This window comes from Phoca vitulina, unplaced genomic scaffold (assembly GCF_004348235.1).
Source record: "Phoca vitulina isolate PV1807 unplaced genomic scaffold, GSC_HSeal_1.0 scaffold35, whole genome shotgun sequence".
NCBI lineage: Eukaryota > Metazoa > Chordata > Mammalia > Carnivora > Phocidae > Phoca > Phoca vitulina.
Window position 1 is genome coordinate 13,520,721 of NW_022589738.1, and position 9,927 is coordinate 13,530,647.

The window sequence follows — 9,927 nt, forward strand, 5'->3', positions numbered from 1 at the left end:
GTATAAGCTTTACATTTCTCTTTAAGAAATCCTTGAAGTTTGAGACTATAGAATACCAAGACATATATACTAAATAATAAGTTTTCAGAATGAATTCTTCTGGACACCCACAATTATTACAAATGAGACCCCCCAAATTAAATGTTCTATCATTTTTTTAAAAAGATGGTACATTTTAACTAATTTCACAATTTTCTTTAAAACTAAGGGCATTAGGAAATATTGAATACATTTTTCAAAATAAGACAAATTACAAAATTATAGACTTCGTAGTAATACTGGCTCTCACTCACCTTTATTCATTCAGGCATTCATATTCAGTAAATACTCTGAGTGCCCAAGATAAATAATAACAAACAGTGAGTCTTTTTATGTATCAGGGACCATGTAACACCATAGGTATCATCTTGTCTGATCCTTTTAATAGCCTTTCAAGTATATGGGTTTTTTGGTTTTTTTATTGCTGTTGCCCAGATGAGGACAGATGAGGTCACTGAGGCAGAGAGAAGCTACCTTGCCCAGTTACTAAGTGGCCGCACCCAGATGTGAGCTGTGGGTATGTCCAGTATTCTTTCTTTTAACCACTGTCCTCTGCTGCCTCCATGTGCCCGGCAAAAAACTTGGTTGCTGAGATGGAGAGATGTTGAAGACAAGTTCTTCACTCCAGGGAGGTGCCTCTAGGGTGAAGAAATCAAACAGGTCAACCTAGCCAAGGAACAAATAGTATAGACCATACCTGATAGGGCAGGTTTTTACCAGTTTGGGGTTAAATAAATTCATGTGGCCTTTGTCTTTAAATATATATATATAGTTTTTAACATTTAACACGTTCAAACTTACACAAAAGAAGCGAGAACAGCATAATGAACCCCCATGTACCCATCACCCAACCACCCAATGTAACTTATACTATCAATTTACCACCAATCTTGGTTCCTCTATGCCCCACCCACTTTTTCCTTCCCCCACCTCCTCCCTACTGGATTTAAAAAAATTTTTTTTTAAGATTTTTATTTTTAAGTAGTCTCTACACTCAGTATGGGGCTCGAACTCACAACCCCGAGATCAAGAGTTGCATGCTCTACCAACTGAGCCAACCAGGCGCCCCCTTACTGGATTTTTTTGAAGCAAATCTCAGCCACCCTGTTCTTTTATCCACAAATACATCAGTATGTATCTTCTAAAGACAAGGAATCCTTGTAACCATAACAGCAATACCAGTATCTCACCCCCACTCAAATAATTAACAATGACACCTTAATAATCATTCAGTCTGTAGGGGAAGAAAAATAATTTTCCCTCTACCCTTCTAGGTTTGTGGCAGATAATAAATAATAATAAAAGACAGATTAACAGGAGAAAAATAAGCATGTCTAATAACGTGTACACCTCCTATATGCGTGGGAGAGACCCAGGAAAACTGAGTAACTCCCCAAAATGGTCCAAATCATGACCTTAAATACCATCTCCTGCTAAAGACAAAAGAAGATGTTGGGGTGGGGGCACCTGGCTGTCTCACTTGGTAGAGCATGCAACTCTTGACCTCGTGGTTGTGAGTTCGAGCTCCACTTTCAGTGTACAGATTACTTAAAAATAAAATCTTTAAAAAAAAAGTCGGGGGAGGGGAAGGTCAGTTATGGGAAGTTATCGGACAAAGCACAGTAATCAAGAGTACGGTCGTCGTGCAGCTTTAGGTCATTGCCTTCTCCACTGATCAGAGTTTCTAGAGATTGAGTCATCCTGTTACAGAGAGGGAGACACCCTTACAAATGGAGAGTTCCCTTATGCATGTAATTTTCTCTTACAAAACAGTAACTTTCACTGGGTTTTCAAAGTTTTTCTTCTGTCCGCTGTTTCTTAAAAAAAATAATCAGCCTAATATAACCTTTTTGCCAAAGCATATTTTGGGATGACAGATTCTGCTCCCCTTCAAGTCACTTACATATTCAAATTGACTGCTTGGGGGTCCACATACCCAGATTAATAAAAAGCCCAGTGTCTCTCTTGCTGCTCCTCTTCTGGTGAATTATCCAAGAGGCCAGTCCAATTCCATTGCGGTCCTGCTTCCAAACACCTGGAGGAGAAAGAACTAGAGAATCTGAGCCATCCCCCAACAGGTACCCTCTTTACTTGCTGCCGTGGCTACCCGGGGGTTTTGCTGATGGAAACCAGTGATCTTGGTCAGTCCAACCACCTTGACTCACTGCTAATCAAGCTCCTGTCTAGGCCCCAGTGGCTCTCCAAGGAAGGCTGACCCTCTTCCTCTGTGGAGCCCTTGGGATAGGTGCCCAGAGCGGGGATCTCAAGTATCTGGCTCTTTACTTTCCTCTGAAACACTCAGCCCCTATTTCCCCAACACACCTGGAGCTTGCAGGCCCAGCCCCACCCCTGGCCAGAATCCATCTTCCCCAACAACAGCCAACACCAAAGGTATTGATCCTAGTCAAGCTTCTTCCTTCTTGGTACATTTCCCCAAATGTTCCCATGTCCCCTCTCCGGCCAACAGACCCCCAGCAGGACCCTTTCAACCCGTCAGAGAAGGGAGATGTCTCAGAAGTGAAGGACTGAGACCCAGTTCCCTGTAACGTCAGGAATCCCTTGAGCCACACACAACCGGCCCTGGGACAATCTCTGGGGAAGAGGCTGGCCAGTTCCAGCCATAAAGAAAGGTCTTGTTAGACCCCTCCCCTGGGCTACCCGTCACCGTGCATTTACATAACTAAGAGAGGTGGTTTAAGGATCTCTTAAGACTCGAGTCTGTCAATTCCAAGGTGACCTGCTGTCTCGTCCACAGCCTGTGTCGTTGTGTCTTCCTTTTGTTTATTTAATTTCCATGTCGTGGATTTATGTTTTGAACAGTTCAGACATTTGCATGGTTCAACATTCAAAAGATACTGAAGGATATGTAGAGAAACTCTGCCCCCCCAACCCGCTCTCAGTCACCCAGATCCTCCCCCAAACAACCAGTTTTATCAGTTTCTTGTGCTTCCTCCAGAAACAGTTTATGTCCATACCAGCCAATATATATCTCTCTCCATATATTCCCCTCCTTTTTACAGAAATGATAGCATACAATACACAGTGCTTGGCTCCTTGATTTTTTTTTTCACTTTACAGTATAATCTTGATAATCAATCCAGGGGGCTTTCTGTTCCTATTACAGCTGCAGAGTATTCCAAAGTGTGAATACACTGTAAGTTGTTCAACCTAAAGTCTTATATTGGTAGGTTCTCGGGTTGTTTGCCATCTTTTTCAATTACAAATAACACCGTACTGAATGAACTTATAAACAGGACCCAGACAGCTTTTAACAAGCAACTTCTCCTGCCTCGAAACAAATTAAAATTCTAACTAAGTAGGCACCCTGCTGTATAAGATAAAGAATGATAAAATACTCTGGAGGATCACAAAGATAGAACTTACTCTTAGCTGTCTGGGGACCATGGAGAAGAGCTGTGTGGGGCAGGGAAGATTGAATCTACAGGAGGGGAATTCACAGAGGAATTCACTGAGGAAAAAAAAATTAAGTTACACTGAACTATGTATAGAATGTCCGATAAGGAGGGGCCAAGTTGTTATTTCAATTAAAACAACAAACCCTCCTCTAACTTAAAAACTCTAGTATTCACATGGCATTATATATACACTGCTTGCCTAGGAATGTAAATATCAGGCATTCCAAAATAAATTACGGACATAATGCAAAATCTGACCCAGTTCTCAGGAACACAGACTATAAAACACTATAATGAAGGCAAAAATCCACATCAAAATCTCCATTGTCTCAGAAAATGGAATTTAAAGAAGTTCCCTCCCTATTCAGTAGCGTTATCACTGGTATATTAGAATAATGTTATTCCTGCCCTTTGTCATTAATATATGCTTGCCCCTTCTTGGCCAATGTCTCTGGTTTGCCTTTTGGTTGGTGGGTGAAAGGTGATTGTAATGCAGTTAAGGTAGCAAATTTTCCTACAAACACGCAGTGCAGACAGACATAATATCATTCCACACTGCACTTGATGCTCTGAATTATTAATTAGGACGTTAAATATATTGCTCAGTGCATGAGGTTATATTTAACTCCATATACTGACAATCTGAGCTTTGCACCTTCCTGGGTTTGAGAATTAGATTTGTAACAACAGGATTTCTTGTGTTTGTTCAGAAAATCATACCTGTAACGAGGGTGGAGAATCATTTCAAGCGGACCCCGAGAGGTGAAAAGTCAATTGAGGTCTGGGATGGAATGCCCACATAGGAACCGGGAGAAGAGCAACATCCACAATCAGTTCCTGGCACTTTCACTCCCAGGTTCAGTCTTCTCGAAAATTCTGTCGAGAAGTATTGGGAAAGACTTGGACTTCTCTCCATCAACCAGACCTGAATTCAGATCTAGATTCTGCCAAAGCCTGAGATACAAAAATAGGGGATTTGATCAGTAAATTAGGGGGCATCCACACAATGAAATATACAATTACTGAAAAGATGTGCGCAGATATGCTGTTAAAGGGATGGTCCTGCCGCATTTCATGTAAAGGCAAAACATTGGAAACATTTTAAATGTCTGTTGAGACAGGTTTGGAAAATTAAATTATGATACATCCATAATGTTGTGAACTGACCAAGGCCAATCTGGTCAAGGCACTCACATGAGGCTCTCTTGCTCCAGCCATTAATCTGAGGCAGGTGGGGCCTATTTATGCCTCACCTTGCCACCAGCTTTATTATTATTATTATTTTTTGGATTTTATTTATTTATTGAGAGAGAGAGAGAAAGCGTGGGGGGGGAGGGGAGGGAGGGGTAGAGGCAGAGGGAGAAGCAGACTCCCCACTGAACAGGGAGCCCAACGTGGGACTCGATCCCAGGACCCCGGGATCATGACCTGAGCTGACGGCAGACACTTCACCGCCTGAGCCCCCCAGGTGCCCCTTGCCACCAGCTTTTTTTTTTTAGATTTATTTATTTATTTATTTGACAGAGAGAGACACAGCGAGAGAGGGAACACAAGCAGGGGGAGTGGGAGAGAGAGAAGCAGGCTTCCCGCAGAGCAGGGAGCCCGATGCGGGGCTCGATCCCAGGACCCTGGGATCATGACCTGAGCTGAAGGCAGACGCTTAACGACTGAGCCCCCCAGGCGCCCCTTGCCACCAGCTTTTAAGGAGAGTAGGTCTCAGGCTCAAACCAGCCAGGTATGTATTAACAAGCAGACCTAGCAATAGCAGCACGACCTCTTCTGTGTATGCAAAGGGGTCCCAGCTTGGTCCTCGCGTTCAAGGTTCATTTGAGGCAAAGACTGTGGTATTCTAGAAGCAGGATTCCATTAGCCTTGGAGGCAGCGTCAAGCAACCAGAATGTCCAAATTCACGGCTGGATAAGGCCCCTTTAGAGATCAAGCCTTAAGTGCTACTGAGCCCAGGCCACATGCCTGCCTAGATTCAACTACCCTGTTTGTGCAAGTATGAGGAGCGTCTCTAAAATAGTTCAGCTGATCCATATACCTTGAATACTTCTTAATTCAACAGTAAGAGCCCATTTTGGAAAGCAGAGCTTAAACTAAACAACACACACATTCATAACACACTGCCTATATTTAAAGTATAGGGGCGCCTGGGTGGCTCAGTCGTTAAGCGTCTGCCTTTGGCTCAGGTCATGGTCCCGGGGTCCTGGGATCGAGCCCCGCATCGGGCTCCCTGCTCAGTGGGAAGCCTGCTTCTCCCTCTCCCACTCCCCCTGCTTGTGTTCCCTCTCTCGCTGTCTCTCTCTCTCTGTCAAAAAATAAATAAAATCTTAAAAAAAAAAAAAACTATACTACAGGGACACCTGGCTGGCTCAATTGGTAGAGCACACACTCTTGATCTCGGTGTTGTCAGCTCGAGCCCCATGTTGGGTGTACAGATTACTTAAAACAATAAGATCTTTAAAAGAGAGGGAGAGAGGAAGAGAGAGAGAGAGATACAGGGCCCCTGGGTGGTGCAGTCGGTTAAGCGACAGACTCTTGGATTCGGCTCAGGTCATGATCTCAGGGTCGTGAGATCGAGCCCCACATCGGGCTCTGCACTTAGCACTGAGTCTGCTTGAGACACTCTCTCTCTGCCCCAGCTCCCCTCTCTTTTGCTCTCTCTAAAACAAACCTTTTAAAAAAGAGAGAGAGAGAGAGGAAAGTGTAGAAAGATATAAAACCTATTGTTACCCCTAGGGAGTATGATTAGAGGGAAGAGAAGAGGAAACCATCTACTTTTTTCTTTATGCATTTCTGTATTTTGATTTTTTTTACAACGAGTATGTAGTTGATTACATGAATTTTAAAAATGCATACTTCTTCTAAAAGGATATTGTAGAAGAATAATTATGTGGAGAAATGTTTATAATATATTCTTGGGTAGAAGACATGAGGTGGTATTATATTAGATGTGACAATCATTGTCTCCTAATCTGTATGCAAACCCCATGTGGCAGGTTGTATTTTCCAAAGATGGCCAGGCCAATAAATATCCCAACCCACCGGCTCTTCGTCCAATGTGACTTCAACAGGCCTCCACTGACAGGCGGGGGGGTGGGGGGTCGTGTCTCTGTTCCCTCCCCTTACACCTACGTAGATCTTTCTATCTGCCTTGCCCAAACAAATAAGCAAAGAAGTGATGTTCAGTGACCTTCTGAGGCTAGATCCTAGAAGGTGATTGGGCTTCCATCGGGATTTCTCTCCTTCTTGGGTCACATGCTTGAGCCATTGGAGTCCTGAGTCCCCATATAGGACAGCTGGTTACCCTGAAGCTGCCATGCCGGAATGTCCATGTGGGGAGACCATGTAGAAATAGAGAGATGCCCTGTTCCAGCCCCCAGCTGTTTGAGTCTTCCCAGCCCAGGTGCCAGACACGGGAACGTAGAAGTCCTTGACGTGGTACCACCTCTGGCCAGCATCTGACTGCGGGCATGAGATGCCCTAAGCCAGTACCACCTCGCTAAGCTGCTCCCAAACGCTCCCAGAAACCCTGAGAGATAATAAATGAGTATTGTTGTTTGATGCCACTGAGTTTGGGGGTTACTTGTGGGGTGTAATGGATAACTACTACACCCCCCTTTTTATTTTTAAAGATTTTATTTATTTGAGACAGAGAGAAAGCACGAGTGGGGCGGGGAGCAGAGGGAGAGGGAGAAGCAGGCTTCCAACTGAGCAGGGAGCCTGACGTGGGGCTCCATCCCAGGACCCCGGGATCATGACCTGAGCCGAAGGCAGACACTTAACCCACTGAGTCATCCAGGCGCCCCCTACTACACCCTCTTTTGAGAGAACCTGCCACTCGCTCAGCCTGGGAGAGGAAACCTTAGAATCTGTTGGCTCCACAGGAGCACCCACACATACCCACAGTTGCGGGACCCCTGGAGGTTGCCCCACCCTGATAGGGGTTCTCTGTTTGTCTCTTCCAGAAATTTGGAATGTGAACACTGACACCGAGTCTCCTAGCTTGGGGACGCTGGACACTTCAGTTTCATTTTCTACCTTATGTCCCAGCCTGCAGAGGACAGCAGAAGGAATCAAACACTCAGAGAAGAGCAAGAGAGAGGGAGATCCTGTAGCCTTAAAAGAAAATTTGAGAAGAACCTCCTTTCCTATTTTTCTGTGCTGCTCCTAATACTCTTCCTACCTCTTGGTTCTTCCTAGAGATACCGTTTTCATCATCATCATCATCTTCATTATAGCTAAGGACGACTGAGTGCTCACTGTGCCAAACACTGTTCTAAGTGTTCAGCGTGTGTTAGCTTTAATCCTCACCCAATGTATGGAGTTGACACCACTATTATCCTTATTTTACAGATGAGGAAACTGAGCCCTGAAAGGTAAACTAACTTGTCCAACAAGCAGTTGAACGATGCCTTTTTTTAAAGTTTATTTATTTATTTTTTAGTAATCTCTACATCCAACGTGGGGCTTGAACTCACGACCCCCACCATCAAGAGTTGCATGCTCTTCTGACTGAGCCAGCCAGGCGCCCCCCCACCCCCCGCCCCGCCCCAACAGGCTGTTGAATAACTGAGTCTGTGCTCTTAGGAGCTCTTTATCCAACGCTGTTATATACCTGCCAATAAATGACCCCTGTTTTTGTTCAGATCTTAAGGTGAGTAAATGAGTCACCTGAAACCAAATGATTTCTGAATAAGCCAAGTATGTACAGGACCATTCCAATTTGGTAGAATGTGATATGGCTAGACTTAGCATGAGTTCCAGAGGGAAGAACACAATGGTTGCAGGAAACACTGAGATAGCTCTAGGGACAAGCGCCAGTCAGAAGTGCAGGTCACTGGGGCTTCTAGGGTTCAGGTTCACCTGCTGGTGGTCTCAATCCTGGGGTTAGGGCTGAGGAGGAGAGAACCGTGGATGTACAGGGCTGAGAGAGGAGAGGGGCCTCAGGTGCAGAGCATCAGGCCTAGGTCAAGGCAAATTCAGGAGAAGAGAGGGGTACCTGGGTGACTTAGTCGGTTAAGTGGCTGCCTTCAGCTCAGGTCATAATCCCAGAGTCCTGGGATCGAGTCCTGCATCGGACTCCCTGCTTTTCAAGGAGTCTGCTTCTCCCTTTGCCCCTCCCCCCAACTCATGCTCCCTCTCTCTCTTTCTCTCTCAAATAAATAGATAAAATCTTTAAAAAAAAAATTCAGGGGAAGAGGATGGAAGGAAAGAAATCAAAGCTCCAGCTGGATTAGGTAAGAAGTGAGGGAATCTGGAGTATGGGCTTTAGTGAATAATAATGTACTAATATTGGTTCATCAGTTGTGACAAATATACCACAGGAAAATAAGATGTTAACAACCGGGGAAACTGGATATGGGACATGGGGGGTTAGGGTTAGGTCTGTAAACCTAAAACTATTCTAAAATAGGAAACATACTGGGGCGCCTGGCTGGCTCAGTCAGTAGAACGTGTGACTCTTGATCTTGGGGTTGTGAGTTCGAGCCCCATGTTGGGTATAGAGGGTACTTAAAAATAAAACCTTTAAAAAATTTTTTTAAATGTACTTAAAGAAGCAAATAAACTGCAACTGGATAGCTGAACCGGGGACTGAGAGACAGTCTGACAACGGATGAAAGAGAGAGTCAACCCAAATGTCCGAACACAGAGTGAATTAGAAACATAAGGCTGAGTCTGATCCACACTTCTTTCCCCAAACCCGGCACCACACCTAGCACGGGAAACTTAAGACCCAGGCAGGGCCAGGTGTGAGCACACAACAATGCAGAGCCAAGCTCAGATGCTTCTCTCTCCACTCTCACTAATCTCACTAATGACCTCTGAGGGTGGGTCAGTACAAGGCACCCCACAGGCTGCCGTGTGCAGGGTTCTTGGGGGGCCCTCCCGAGGGTGAAGGAGGGTATCTGGAGACTGGAGATTTTTCATTCATAAGTCATCACATTCATAAAGAAGGGGAAGTAGCTGCCAGGGGTGATGAGAGGAGACAGAGCACAGTTGGTTTCCTGATGCTGGTAATGGATCAGTAACGACCAATTCACGCTTCTCAGTCTAGACTCTTTACCCTTATGGTCAGGATGATGGATGCCCGACAGCTGGCTGGAGCTAGGAGTGTGGTCTCCCAAGGGATTGGAGGGCGGATAGGGGCTTAAAGACATTGCTGGAAGCCTTAAATAGCTGTAGAGGTGGGGGAAGAAGGGAGGAAGGCAGTGACTAGGTCAGAGGAAAGGATGGTCAGGCAGGTTGGAGGGCTCAGCTGAGAGCCAGTCTTAGGGGTAGGGGAGTTTCCACAGCAGCAGTCAGCAGCCTGTGATGGGAAGAGAAGGTAGGCAGCCACATGGATCCAGGACCAGGTCTTTGTCCTACACGTTGAAGAGAAGACAGAGAGGAAAGGGAATCAGGGTGTGGTAAAGAGAAAGAGTGAGGAGGGGTGGCCCATAGGTCCAAAGTGGGATGGGAAAGGCAG